The sequence below is a fragment of the Ursus americanus genome, chromosome 1 (genome assembly GCF_024610735.1).
Source record: "Ursus americanus isolate L20-20 chromosome 1, mUrsAme1.1.p, whole genome shotgun sequence".
In the NCBI taxonomy this organism is placed as follows: Eukaryota; Metazoa; Chordata; class Mammalia; order Carnivora; family Ursidae; genus Ursus; species Ursus americanus.
Genome location: NC_142127.1, coordinates 80,162,543 through 80,178,228, shown reverse-complemented (window position 1 = coordinate 80,178,228; position 15,686 = coordinate 80,162,543). Strand labels below are relative to the sequence as shown.

Sequence of the window (15,686 nt, the reverse complement as noted above, 5' to 3'; positions counted from 1 at the left end):
GGAAGGCCCCGAGCGCGGGTGTCCGGCGCCTCCCCGTCCCCCCTCCGTCCCCCCGGCTCTCTCCGGCTCCTGCCTCCTCCTCCTGCTCCTCTTACCGGTGGTACAAGCTCCTCCGTCACTGCTTTCGTTCGCGGCCCGGATCTCGCTGGAGTTTTATTCTCTCCCCCACGTAACACACCGCGTCAAACTACACCTCCGCCGCGTCACTCACCAACACTCCGCTTCTCCCAGCCGCCCGGGCCACAGGCAGCAGCAGCCGCCGCCGACTGAGGAGCCGCAGCCAGGGAGCCAGCCAGCGCCGCCCAGTGCCGAGTGCGCAGCGGCCGCGCACGGAAACAGCCGAGCTCGGCCCGGAGGAGCTCGAGCGGCCCCGCCCCCCGCGCTGGAGGCGGAACTTGCCGAAAGCCTTCGGAGTCCTTCGGCCGAGGCGAAGGCGTTCCGCCGGGATTGGGGTGGTGGCTAAGGTGGGAAGGGACGGGCGGGGGAGGAGTGGTCTGAGCCCCACCTCGCCGTTTTGCGGATAAAACCCGGCGGCGGCAATATGCAGGAGGAAGGCGGGTTCGCGCGTGGCCCTGTGGGGAATTCCCTTGGGGTGTCGACGGCTTGGTGGAAACCCCCGCGCCTGCCTGCCCCTGCGGCGGTAAGCGGCGGGCTCTAGGGCGTCTGCGGCGCGGTGCGCCGGGCCTGAGCCCTGGCCCCTGAGCGCCTCCCGCCCCGGGAACTTTCAAAAGCTGCGGGGACGTGGCCGACGCGCCGCCGGGTGTGGGACTCGGCTGAGAGCCGGAGTCGGGCGAGTTGGGAGGAAGGGCGGCGGAGGCTCTGCAAACGCCCCGAAGCTTGGGGCCTGGGGCGTGGGCCGGGTGCCGGGACGCGGGGCCCCTGCGCTGCCCCGGCGTGGTGGCGCCCGCGTGGGAAGGGTTTGCCCGGCCCGCGGCCTCTCCTCTCCGAGAGTCAGCGGAAAGACCTGGCGGCCGCTCGCCTCACTGTTCGATCTCGGGGGATGGGGGGGGGGCGCGGAGGCCCCGGGACTTGTGGCACCTGGCGGGGTGCAGCCCAGCAGCCAGGCCGTGGATGACCTGTTCGGTCCTGGAGGGCCTCCGAGTAATGACCTGTCCCGACCGAGGTTGCTCTGGGACATTCCAAAATATGACCCCCTTCCCCCACCTGCCCGCCTTTTTGTTCTGGCAACCTCCCGGGTCGCTGTCTTTTCACCGCCGTTTCTTACCGCTGTGGTTTGCACCCACTGCGCCCTTTTCTTCACCACCCACTCCCACTCTAAACCCGACAGTGTGACTAACGTTCCTTCGACTACTGAAACTGCTTTCTCAGAGGTCGCTCAAGGCCACGTTTCTGACTCTTCTTTTTACTGAACTCTGCAGTCCTTTCCCCGGGCTCTCATGGCTTATAATTCTTCTGTGCTTTAAAGCAAACCTATCTTTAGGAAGCCGACCGAGAGGACCGAGTGGGTTCAAATCTGACTGAGCCCCACCCCTTACTGGCTTCCTATCACAAAGAAGAGTTGCTCTTCCTGGTACTCTAGATCCCCTTCTGCTCTCTCAGGGACTTTGGGCTGAAGAGGATCCCTCTCTCCTTCTGTTATATTCAACACTTCCTTCACGGCTGGCTTTTCTAATACTTGAACATGCTCAAGTCTCATTTATTTAAAAATATTAAAAATATTTCTCTCCAGCTATGACTGCAGTTGTGTCTTACCCAATGGACATTCTCACGGGTCCCACTGCTCAGCCCTCTCCAGTCTGGCTTCTGTTCACCACTCACCTGAGGCAGCTCTGAACTGTCACCTACAAGCTTCAGTCCTCCTCTTACAAGACCTCATTCTAGCATTTGGAACTATTGACTACACCTTTATTTAAATATTCTCTTCCCTCTGCTCTTATTTCGGTTTTCCTCTTATTTCTCTGATTGTTCTTTAACAAGCAACTTCTCTGTTATTCAAATATTGGAATCCTGCAGAGCCGAGCCCTCGTGTACACTTTTCTTGGTGGTCTCATCCTCTTCCAGCGGCTTCAGGTACCCTCTGCCAAAGACTGTCCAACCCATACCTCAAGCCTAGATCTGGCTCTTGAACTCTGAATTCATATTTCTAACCGGCTTTGGGACACTTTCATTTGGATGACTGGGCCATGTCAAACTCAACCTATATATCATAATCCCTCCAAAATCCTCTTCTCATAGCCCTTGGATCAGTGAGGGGCATCCCATCCATCTACTCAGTTCAAGCCAGAAACTTGAGATACTTTTGACATACATCCCAATCACCTAGGCTTCTCTGCCTTAAAAAATTGAATTTGTGGGGTGCCTGGGTGGCTCAGTCGGTTAAGTGTCCGACTCTTGATTTTGGTTCAGGTCATAATCTCAGAGTCGTAGGGATCAAGCCTGGCTTTGGGCTCTGTGCTCTGTGCTGTGAGTATGCTTGAGATGCTCTCCCTCTCCCTCTGCCGCCTCCCACCCCCCACGCTCTCTCCCTCACTTTAAAATAAATAAAATCTTTAAAAATTTTTTTTTTTGATTTGTGGCCTCTCCTTACTGATGGCTACTTTTCATACTGTAGTATAGTCAACCCTCATCATTTGAAGTCTTGCAATGACTACCATCTAGGTCCAACAGAACTGCTTTTGGCTTATTCCAATCCAGTTGCCATGCTGTACCAGAGTCTTTTTTTTTTTTTAATATAAATCTGATCAAGTCACTACTCTGCTTGAATTCTTAATGGCTTCCCTTTGCTTACTGAAAACAGTCTAAGCTCCTTATCATGGACACCAGACCCTCTACGATATGGGTTTCTCATTCTCCCCAACTTCCCCAATTGTCCTCCTAGCTCTCAGCACTCCAGCCATATTAGTCTTTTTATTTTTTCTAGGCTCTTCTCCCTCTCTCTCTCTCTCTCTCTCTCTCTCTCTCTTTTTCCTACTGTAGGCTCTCATCTCAAGGTACTTACACATGTTGCCCCTCCTCTGGAATTCTTTTTTGCTACCCACTCCCCTACCAAACTGTAACTTCTCAGTTTATTTTCCGACTCACCATACATACTTATTTAAGTCTGTGCGGGTAAGAATTATGTCTGTCTTATTCACCACCAGCTCTCTTCCTCCCCTCCCATTCCTAGCACCAGCAACAATTTATAGATTGTAGCGGTGCTTGTTAAATATTTATTGAATAAATAATGAATATATCTGGTCCTGGGCAAAGTTCCTTAATATCTTGGTGTGAAATCCTGGCTCAGCCACTTACTAACTATGTGACACTGGACAAATTGTTCATTCTTGTCCCTTAGTTTTCCCGTCTGCAAAATAAAGATGATAATAGCACCTACATCATCGTGTTATTGTGGTAATTAAATGAGACCATTGATGGAATGTGTTCTTGGAACAATGTTTGACATGTAATAAGTTGATTAAAATGTTGCCTATTACTACTTTTACTTGCATATCTCACCCTTATGTCAAATACATTTTCAAAATTGAGCTTATCATCTTGCTCTTCTTACCCTATACATGACACCAAATTCTTGAAATTATTTACTCATAGCCTATTTTTGTCATCCATCAAAATGGTAGTTTTTTGTTTCAAAATTTCCTCACATTCTTCCTATCTGTCCACAATGACCTTCAGTTAGGCCCTATCTCTTCATATCTTACTTGGCTCACTTCCTAGGTGCATTTTGACTGCAGGCCCACGTCCTTTACTCCCTCGTGCTCTGTCGTCAGACCTGTGGACCTTCATCAGTTATTACACCCTGTATTCTCCTTGAGTTCTGCTCTCTTGGCCTCTGTTCTCACCTAACTTTGTTCACTCACTCATTCATTCAATCGTCCATTCATCCAAGTGCAAGTTATTTTACTAAACATTTTGGATATACTCCAAAATTGAAATTGAGTCTCTCAATTTCATCTAGTCTTCTCTAGCATCTCTATGAACCATGAAAATGAACTAGAAATGTCAAACTTTAAACATCCATTTTTTGTCTCTGGGACTTGGAAGCTACCTTTATTTTTGACTCAATTACACCCCTGGAAAATATGATCAATATTGGGAAAAGTAGAGAAGAGCACATGGATATAACTTGACTTAGTTTATGATCGATAAGTACCCTGAGAGAGATCCAGAAAAGGGGGGAGATCTCATAAGTTGATTATAAAAGACTTCAAGGAGAAAGTGATATCTGAGAGCTTCTCTCTAACCACGGCTTCCTTTTCCTGTTATTTTTCTCTCTTGCTTCCGCTGTTGAACCTGACTATCACTCTCACTACAAACTCAAATTCCGTGAGCCCTGCCTATTCTAGTTCATCATCTCTCATGACTTAATTCACTCTCCTACCTAACCCCAAAGCCATGGTGACCTATTTCTTTTATTCTAAAAGTAACTGTTAAACACCTACTTTGTGCCATGCACTCTTAGAAACTGTGGGTAGAGTAGTGACTAAAACATTGTTTCTGTCTCAAAGGTACTAAAATCTTCAACCTCTCCTCTTTCTGACATTTCTTTTTTGTCTACTCCTTTGTGCTCTCATCCAGTCTCATGATTGTAAATACTAGGTCTATACTGACAACTTCCAAAATTATACCTTCCCCACAAATCACTCCCCCAAACTCCAGGCTCATTTAAACCAGTACCTACGCACACCTCAACATGGTTATTGTCTTAGCCTGGGTTTCCCCAGGAAGCAGACCTGAGGTGTAGGCCTCTAAGCTGTTATTTTATTAGGGAATATAATCCCTGGGAAATGACAATAGGGAAAAGAAGTAAGTCAGGGGAAGAGGCAGAGATTCAGTCAATAGGATGGATGCTAACACTACTCTCCCCCCCCCAAATTCAGATACCTCCATTTTGTATGGGCCGGAACATGAAGCAAAACACTGTCGGGTGGTTATGGCCTGAGGTATGTTGGGTATGGCAACAGGGGCAGAGTAAGAGGCCAAAGGATCTGAGATGCTATAGATGTCTAATAGACACCTCAAACTCAATATATCTAAATCTGAACTGAATTTCCCCCTCACATCTGTACTTGCAGCTTTTCCCACCCTAATAGCTGAGGTTAAAAATCTTGGCACAATTCTTAGTGCCTTCCTTTCTCTCACACCTCACATATATTCCTTTAGAAAAATTTATTGGCTATACCTGCAAAATGTATCCAAATCTGACTGCTTACCACCTCCACTGCAAGTGAGCCAAGTCTACAATACCTTCATTTCTTGCCTGGATTACTGCAATTGCTTCTGAAGAAGTCTCCTTACTTCTTGCCTGGCCATATACCAGCCACACTTCTGCCTTAGCACCTCGGGGCTGTTTCAGTGCCTAAAATGTTCTTTTTCCAAGTATGGAGAGAGTTAACTCCCTCACTTCCTTCAAGTCTGCTGAGGGAGAAAGCACTTTCTCACTGAGGCCCGGACCGAACTAACTTCCTTCCTTCCTTCCTTCCTTCCATGCATCCATCTATCTCCTATCTATCTATCTCTCTCTCTCTATCTCTCTATCTATCTATTTTTTGCTTTATTCACGAAGTTTTATTTAGAGTTACTTCCTCACACTGGATATAAATCACTGCGGCAAAGACCCTGAAGCATTCTCAAGTCCTTGATTGTCCAATTGCTATTCAGAAGGGTTATAGCAATTTACACTCCTTTAAGCAATGTATCAAAGTGCCCACCTCAGTCCATCTTTACTCTGATTGCTTATTTATGAGTGAAAAAGGGCATCACATTGTGGGTTTTTTTTTTTTTACCATACTATTTAAAATTGCAACTTGACCCCCACCTCAATCACCACCACCCCCCTGTACCCACCTCATTTTTCTGGAATCTCCATATCCTGTTAATATTTCTTTTCTGTGGCACTTACTACCTTCGAACATACTATTTTACTACTTTTTATGTTTACTGTTGACTGACTCCCCTGCTAAAATACAAGTTTTAAAAAGCAATATTTTCATTTTGTTCACTGATGTATGTCAAGTATTAGAACCATGCCCTAACATATACACGGTGCTCAATATGTATTTGTTGAATGAGTTTCCAACTTGCCTGTCTCTGATCTTCGATGGTTCATACTGTTCAGATTTATTTTCTTGGTTGCTTTTGCAGTTCAAATGAGGAGGTATATAAAAGGCTTTCTTCTTATTTGGTTATTACCTTATAATCTTAATCTTAATGTAATTATCTTAATGAAATAGATATCAATAAAGATTTCTGGATCAGAAAGCAGTTGAAATCATTAACATCTCTCTATTTATAACAGCAAAAAGAAAAAAAAAAGTGAATGACCCAAATATCCCCACTATCAAATAGTTAACTATTTAATTTTTTTTCCCTTATATGTACATGTACCTCTTTTAATACTCATTATATTGTAACTATTCATTCACTTATCTTCATCCTTCATTGAACCATGAGCTTCCTAAAGGCAGAGTGTTGTTTTGTTGAACTTGTATCCCTAGTAACTGGTATATAATAGGTGCTTAGTAATGTTTCTTGAATAAAAGAATGAATGCATGGTTAGAGTTTCTCCAGCACTGGTCAAGGGAGAGGTCCCTTGCCCAGTTGATGCAAGCATATGATCTACTGAGTTGTCCCCAGCAGTACAGAGGGATGCTTGAGGCTCTTCATAGTTGGAATCGGTGCAAGTTATCAATGCTCATGAAGTCATCTTGTGATTTTCCTTTCTTTTCTTTTAAAGATTTTATTTGTTTATTTGACAGAGAGAGCACGTGCGCACAAGCAGGGGGAGCAGTAGGCAGAGGGAGAGGGAGAAGCAAGCTCACCGCCAAGAGTAGGGAACCTGATGTGGGGCTTGATCCCAGGACCCCGGGATCATGACCTGAGCCAAAGGCAGACGCTTAACTAACTGAACCACCTAGGTGCCCCATCTTGTGATTTTCATTGTGCTTTCCAGATAGTTTTCCCACAGAAAAGAGAAAGCACTGACCTGTTATAACTATTCCTGGTCTGTTTACCAGTTATAGTTCCCCATGTAAATTAATACATTGCTTCTTAAAATTAATCTTAACAAGAACAAAAAACAACTCTTGACTTCTACTTCTTCCTCCAGCTACTGTCTCATTTTTCTTTTTCTTTTCTTTTCTTTTTTTTCTCTCTCTACAGTAAATACCCTTGAAAGAGTTCTATATTCACTGTCCCAATTCCTTTTCTCTTATTTTCTGTTAAATCCTCTGCAACTAGCTCTTACCCCCAGCATTCCACCTGACTGCTCTCCATGTTACTTAATCCAGTGACCTGTTTTTAGTCTTCATCTCACTTGACCTGTCAGCAGCATCTGACACAGTTGATGCCTCCCTCCTCCCTGTAACACTTTCTTCACTTGGCCTCTGGGACGCTATGTTCTCCTGGTTTTTGTCCTACACTACTGGTCACTGTTCTCAGTTTCCTTTCCTCACTGACCTCTTAATATTGGAATGTCTCAGGACTCTGTCCTTGGACATCTTTTGTTCTTTTTTTTTTTTTTAAGGATTTTATTTATTTGAGATAGCGAGAGAGAGAGAGCACAAGCAGAGGAGCAGAGGGAGAGGGAGAAGCAGACTCCCCTCTGAGCAGGGAGCCCAACATGGGGTTTGATCCCAGGACCCTGAGATCATGACCTGAGCTGAAGGCAGACACTTAACTAACTGAGCCACCCAGGTGCCCTGGGACTTCTTTTGTTCTTGTACTCTCTGCTTTAATGATCTCCTTCAGTCTTATGACAGTAGATATAAGTAAGTTCACAACTCCTTAGTTTCAGACCCAGACTTGTATATCCAAGTACCTCAGCATCCCTACTTGGATGTTTAATGGACCTCTCCGTTTTATTATAACAAAACTGAGCTCCAGATCTCCTCTCTCCTCAAAAACCTCCTCAAAAACTCCATCATTCCCATTGCAGAGGCTGACTCAGCAACTTTTATACCCCATGTCCAATCTGTCATCAAATCCTGTTGCTCTCTTTTCCAAATATATGACCACTCTCCCCATCTCCTCTGATACCACCACTCCCACCTTTGACTGGGATTTTGTATCAGTTACCCTTAATCTTCATTCTATTCTCAACATAGCAGCCAGAATGATCCTTTTAAAACATAAAGTAACCATGCTATCACTGTCCAGAACTATCCAGCGGGTCCCCATCTCACTCAGAGTGAAAGCCATGATTCTTGCAATTGGTCTATAATTCCCATTAGCTCCCTGCTCTCACTTCCTGTTATTCTTCCCCTTACTTTTCTTTGTTTGGTCATGTTGGCCACTTTGCTGTTCCGCAGATGTCTTGGACATGCTTTCTCCTCAGGGACTGTGCACTTGTTGTTCCTTATGCTTGGAATGCTCCTTCCAGACATTTTCATGTCTTCCTCGGGTTTTGTTTAGATGTCCCCATTTCTGTGAGGGCTTCTCTTCTGATGAAAATCGTTCACCTTATACTCCACCTCTCTTTGCTCTTTTGCTCCCCCATCTCCCTTTGCCACTTTATTTTTCTCCATAGCACCTATCGCTCTGTGGTGTGCTATATACTTGACTCACTTGTTGTATTTATTGTCCATCTGATCCCTCTAGGGCAGGGACATTTTTTTTTTCCACTGCTGTGTCCTTAACCTGTAGAACAGTGTCTTGTACATAGCTGGCATTCAAATATTTGTTGACTGAATGTAGTTGAAATTCTGGATTAAATATGAATCTCCTGGTATTTGGTTAGCAAAACAGATCCCCTTCGGCCTGATCACCTTGGGATACATCCGAAGATACTGAGTTTCTGTACTGCAGCCTGTATCATGAGGGTCCCACCCAGGTACGGGCTGCTCATGGGGCTTGATTGCAGCACGGCCATGCTGTGTGCCGTCTCTGTCTTGGTTCTGTATAACCTGAAGGAGATGAGGACCTCTTTGAAGCTTTCTTATTTTCCCATGTCCCAGAGTCAGAACTGAGGAACTGACCAGCAAGATTCTGGTTACTTTTAATTTCGATTTTGAGGACTAAATGGTAAGCTACCAGGACCGCGACGTTCTCGGCTTCCTGTGACTGAACTCAGTGCCACATAAACAAAGTCAGATGGCCTATTACCCCCTAGAAATTATGAAGGGGCCAGTGGTCGGTGATTGAAATCAGTAGCGGTAACAGGTGAAGATTTATTGAGTCCTTACTTTGTGCCAAGCACTGTTCTAAACACTTTTGCTGTGTTGATTAATTTAATCCTCACAATAACCCAATGAGGGGAAATAGTAACATTAGGAACATTTTATAGATGAGTAAACTGAAGCACAGAAGCGCAAAGAAATGTCTCTGAGATCCTAGAGCTAGTAAGTGGCAAGGTAGAATGTGAACCGGACAGTCTGGCTCTAGTGTTTTACTCTCAACCATGGTGCTCCTCTGCCTGCTTATAGAGGGGACAGTGGGGAGGGACTTTGCATTGAAAGGAAAGCAGAGTAGTTATGATTTCATCAGTATAATTCCACCATTCTGAAAGCCCCATAGTAACCCAAACACTTTTCTTCTGGCATAAGCCTATTGCCATTTTCACACATGCCACAAGAATCAGGCCAACTAGCTTCCAAGATATTGCCCTTCCTCAGCGAAGAGTAGGCTCCTTGAAACACTACCACATCACTCCCTTCCCTCCCTGCTTCACTAGCTCCTACGCTTTAGCTGAGCTTTGAAGGGTATATCATTAGCTCTGAGCCCTACCTAACTGTTCTCCCCATCACACCAACACCCCAGTCCGGTTTAGGGGCCTCTGTTTCCATCAAAGTGCCTCTCACACTTACTGGTTGTGATTTAATTGTCTAGTCCCCTGCTAACTATAATCTCTAGGAGGGCAGAGATTACATCTGCCTTATTCATTGAGATATGCCTAGCAAGCATGATGTTTTTCACATTGGAGGAGTTCAGTAAAATTGTTTTGAATGAATAAAAGTGGTTTTTCCATAGAATATTATATCCATGCAATAAGGTGAATTTTCTTATGGCCAAGTTAGTCCGTCTAGCCTGAAATGAAAAAGATAATTTTCTTTTTGTCTGCCTGTCAGCTCTTGGGTTTCCATGTTATCCTTGGCTACACCCTTATGCTAGTTGTCATTTGGTGCTTCTTTCCACCTCAGATTCAACTATCATTCAACTGCTGTATGATGTCTCACTAGGGTCTTTGATGTCTATGTGCTAATTTAAAACTGAAATAACTTTTCTGGGTTTCAGTTTCCTTGGCCATGTATTAAAGACACCTAATTGACTTGCACAAGATGAAACTGTAAATTTAAAGATGGATTTGAATTTAGAGCCTCCAATTCTAAATTTAGCTTCCTTTTTTCCCATATAGATAATGTTGACTGCCTATTCCCATCTCTGATCTGTGTCTACTAGGCCATGGGTAGCACCTGTATTACTGAGTGATAGCCGTATTTCATAATCTTATCATATGTACCTCCTCCACAAGCCTTTTTTCCCCTCCCCTTTGTTCTGTTTATCACTTTTTATTCATTTTCTTCCCATTTCCACTCTGCTGGCTCCTCTCCCAACCAGTGGCACTCAGGGTGTATGAAAACATTCTCAGGCCTGTCCTAATCTTGTATATGGATTGAGGGCTTTAGTGATAATTGGTTATTTCTATTATATGCTCTCCTTACTTATATCTATTTCAGAAGTAGATAGGAGAAGAATTTCACAGATTTGAACCAGGACACATACTATCTGGGCTCCTGATTAAACATACACTTTTTGTTCTCTGTTCGTTCCTGAGCCTCCATAGCACAGGACTAAGAAAACTTCAAACCCTAATGGTATAGACAGAATAATGCCACCCCATCCCCAGACACTCATGTCCTAATTCCTGAAACCTATGAATATGTCAGCTTACCTGGCAAAAAGAACTTTGCAGATGTAATAAACTTAAGGATTTTGAGATGGGGAGATTTTTTGGGATTATTTGGGTGTAATCACAAATATCCTTAAACGGGAAAAAGGAAGGCAGGAGAATTAGAGTCAGAGCGAAAGAAAAAAAAATCGAAAGATGCTCTGTTTTGAAGATAGATGATGAGGTCATGAGCCAAGGAATACAGAAGCCTCTAGGAGCTAGAAAAGGCAAAGAAACAGATCCTCCCCTAGAGTGTCCGGAAGGAGTGCAGCTCCACCAACACCTGGATTTTAGCCCACCAAGACTGATTTTACACTTCAGACCTTTAGAACTATAAGATAATAAATTTGTGTTTTAAGCCATTAAGTTCGTGGTAATTTGTTACATTGACAATAAGAAATTAATTCAGCCCGCCTAAGGACAAAAGGAACAGGAAAGGAAACCATAGCAGTTGAGAAAATTCAGCACATGCTTAGAAGATGGGCTAGATGGAAGGAAAGTAACAGATGGAAGATGGAAGAAGCTGATACCTGAGTGCCTGCAGGAGGGAGAAGGGACAGCAACAAAAAGGAAGTAACCTGTCCTGTAGGAACCCGAAAGGGTTCAGGAATTAGAGGTCATGCCTGATGCATCCCATGTACAGAGCCCAGGAAAAGAGGACAAAGGGAGACCTACAGAACATTTGGCTAAATATGTAAGTTATAAACCCAGTTAACAAACTGCAAACTAAAGTTTATTCTGTCCTATCTTGAGAAATGCAGAGAAGGGACTTCCATTTGGGGGTATGCCCATGCATTTAAAGGATTTGATCAGCATGACAGAGAGAAACCAACAGACTATTCAACCAACTAACCAACCAATCAACTGGAAAGCCTGATACGTCTGACTATATGAGATGAGAGTTAAAGTGGTGGAGAGTTTTGAGTTAGTGATATGTGCTTAGACAATCACATAAATGAAAAGAACAGTACAATGATTAACTCCAGAAAAAACCAGAAAGTTAGGCAGGAGAGGAAAATTAATTATAGTCTATTATATGGTTCAAATAGAATTGAATACAAGGCTCTAAAAACATAACTACCAATTATTAATCTAATTAAAATTATGACAGGCACCTGGGTGGCTCAGTCGGTTGGGTGACCGACTCTTGATTTCGGCTTAAGTCATGGTCTCAGGGTCGTGGGATCAAGCTCCCTGTCAGGCTCTGTGCTCAGCGTGGGGTCTGCTTGTCCCTCTCTCTGTCTCTCCGCCTGCATGCTCTCTCTTTCTCTCTCTTTCAAATATATAAATAAAATCTTTAAAAAAATAAAATAAAATTACGATATATAATGAAAGAGCACGTATGTGGTGGGCATGCAGGGAGGGAGGAAAATAAACCCTCATTTCCATAATGCAAAGTCAATAAGTAATGCTTAAAGCAGAAATACCAAGTTGCCACAATTAAAACATGTGTAGAGATATGGAGGTCAATTCCAAAGAACCGGTTCAAAAAATTCACAGTGCCTGTCTCTAGGGTAGGGTAAGTGTTCAGTGAGAGGGCTGTGGATTATGCAAACTATGAACACGTGTAGCTTTGCTGAAACTAGATCCTTCCTTTTAAAAAGGAGGGGAATAAAAGATGATCTTAAGGGGAAAAATTATTGAAGACACTTTCCTGGATTTGAAAAACATGAGTATTAAGATTGAAGGAGATACTCAAATCTCTTGCAAAGAGCCCATGTCTAAGCGTATGACCATGCAGTTTTCGAATACCATGTATAAAAACAAACAGAACGTAAAAGCCTCTGGGAGGGGCTGCAGGCACCTACAGAGGACCGGGATGAGAGTGGCACTGGACTTCTCAACAGCATCACTGGAAGCTTGAAGGTGATGTGTTAGTGGGCTCCGATCTTGAGGGAAAATTATTTCAATAGCAGTATCCTGTTATTTTTAGACATGCTAGATTTTTGCCTATCACAAACACTTTCTCAGGAAACTACAAGAAGGTATGCATTACCAAAATGAGGGAGTAAACCAAGAAAGAAGATCCAGGAAACAAGTGCATATCTGTCAGCTTATGGTATGACGCAATCACAACCAACACGGAAGTCTCGAGACCATGGTTTACAACTAAGGTTTAACTTTTACTCACCCAACGTGTTCACCATGTAGTTCTGTTGTCATCTTGATAGTGGGACAGAGGCTGATGGAGCAGCCTCTACCCCGGACATTATGGCTAGCCTTGTGGAAGAGGGAAAGAGAAAGAGAGAGAACAGATCTTGTCTGTCTCTTATGCTTCTACCTTGGGATGACACATGGATTGGCAAGTGACATGGTGACTTCTGAGTGTAACATGGCAGAGATGTAAAATCCTTCCATAGAGTGGAACATCACACATCCTGGCGTGGGCTGTCAAGGGGGTAAGGAAGTACAATCCACCATTGCAGGAGCAGCAAATATTTTGAACAAGAATATAATCTATCTCAAAGGGAACCCCTGGAGAAGGAAGGTAAAAGGAATACCTCAACAGCACCCATGAGAAGGAGGAAGAGAACTTCAGGAGGAAGGTCAGGCTGGCGGAGGGGGAGGAACTGATGGCGACAGCTTTATGACAGCTCTGATTGTTAGCTGGGCCACCTCTCTGGGTAGACCCTAGAAGATTTGGAGTGGTGGGGTAAGAGACTGCTGTTTCTTCACCAGATTTTTTTGCACAAAGTTGAGTTTTTTCAAAAACTAATGTAATAATTTAATGCAAATTTAAATTATTTTTTAAGTGGGTAGAAGCTGACCTATATGGTGTCTTGTGTGCTTGTGTGTGTGTGCTTCCGTGATACGTGTGTGTGTGTGTGTGTCCGTGTTTGCATCTATGTGTGTGATCAGGCAGTCCTTCGGAAACTGTAGTTGGGAATTTTTGTTACCTGTCTGCCACAAGGTCAGTACAGAAATTGAGAGCAAGCATTTCTAAACTTTAATAGCAATTCAACAGAGTATTTTGTGTCTGTTGAAATCAATAACACAAAATGTGAAGGTTCTATTTTGTATTCCTTGTTTTTACATTTTGTTTTCTAGTCATTCATTTGTACTGTATTTTACAAACATCTGCATGGGATTGGAAATTTTAAAAAAATTTGGTCCTTCACCTTTTAGAAGCACTGATTCAGGGTATTAAAGTAAAACTCTAGGATAAAAGTATTTGAGGATTATTGTCCCAGGACAGTCAGCAAATGACCAGTGCTACCTCTCTGACTACGCTGCTTCCCGCGCAATTGTACTCGGAGAATTTTACGTAGAAAGAACAGAAGCATATTGAGGTCAACGCTCCTTGTCCTTCTGTGACAAAGTTATTTACGATATGCTCCTCTTCATCCAGCTTGCCCCCTCAATAAAGCACCTGGAAAGAGTCCAAAGAAAACAGTTGTGTTTTCCAAGAAACCATGGGAAAACAGCATTAGCAACCCTGAGGTGAAGACATTTGACTTTCTAAGGCTAACGGGCTTACTTTTTTTGCAGTTCTGTCCAAATTCTGCATTTGTGACTTCATGGCTCTCATGTTCATAGTCAGATACTTAAGGCATTAGTAATAATAATATAAAAACATAGGGGTTCTCTTGCCTTTTAAACTGCTTCATTAGGTTCTTGCTTCTTTCCCTTCAGGCTTTAGGCGAATGCTACCCAATGCTTAGTAAAAGGAGACAAAACGTCCATACTTAATGTCTGTGAGGGCTTAAAAACTGGTGCTTTACTGTGATAAAGTACAATATAATTTATCACAGGACACATTTCAGAAGGGCCAGAGTGCATTTCTTCCCCGGAATAGTGACATTTCTTTTCAATACATGAGCAAAAATGATGAAGTAGGCTACAGTTACTCTGGCCATTTTAATGCTGAAGTTCACATGTGTCTTGGTAAAACGCTTCTGGTCTCTGTTAGTTGTGGTTTAGTCATGAACGTTGTCTTGGTGACACTGGAAAACAACAGCCGGCTCCTGTCCTAACAGGAATTGTGACTACCTAAACTCGGGTGCAGGGTATAGAGGTTTAAACCACACCCTGAGAAGCACCCCATCTCTGCACAGTGAAAGGCTGTCAAAACCTGGTTAGCTTCTGAGATAGGAGTCACTGTGTCTCCTGAAACTCACCATATCAAGGTATTTGACTTGTGCAGTTAGGTATTTAATGAGTGGTTTTCAAGTTTTCTTTTTCTCACACAGCACATTTCTATCAATAACATCCAAAGATGGAGTGGTGGGGAGGAGCTTTTTACAAAAGCTTTTTACAAAAGCTCCTCCCCCCATGCTTGTAACCCCTCCCCTCTCCCCCCCCCAAGGAATTTAGTAAGAGTTTTCTTGTTTGGGTGTGTAAGGATGATAGGGAAGGAGAGAATAAATCTTTTCACCTGTACACATCACCAGGCAGCAAACGAGCATAAGAGCCCTTCAAAATGTCAATGTCATGACTGCCAGTGTCCCTTCTCTGTGTAGACTTTTCTTAGCAAGGAATCTGGTCCTGTCAACCAAATTGTTATATTTCAGTATTTGACATACTTTTTTTTTTTAAGGGACTTGTCAATGACAATTTAGTGTATGTTTCTGAATGCTGCATGAACCACAGTGCTGCTGCTTCCAGGAAATCTCTTCTTGCCAACAGAACTTTGAGGAAGACAGGCATGCCCATGCCTCCTCAGCACAAGCAGATTTTGTATTGTTAGGGTCGTGCATTTGCAGATCAGAAAAACAGCTTTGTTTCATCCTAATCTACTGGGTTGGAATGAGTATCTTCACAGTTCTGAGATCCTCTTAAAATAAGAGGTCCCTTAGTAATCTGTTCTCAGACTACAAAGGAGGGTGATAAACATCAATGGAAT

General features: G+C 43.5%; 1 long non-coding RNA gene across 1 annotated transcript in view; it reads left to right on the top strand.

Moving 5' to 3' along the window:
- The first annotated feature begins 494 nt into the window (after positions 1-494).
- LOC148110807 (uncharacterized) overlaps positions 495-15,686 on the top strand; it is a 28,353-nt gene continuing 13,161 nt past the window's right edge. The window contains exon 1 of the long non-coding RNA XR_015724817.1: positions 495-640. This is a non-coding gene — a long non-coding RNA (uncharacterized LOC148110807). The remainder of the gene's footprint in view (positions 641-15,686) is intronic.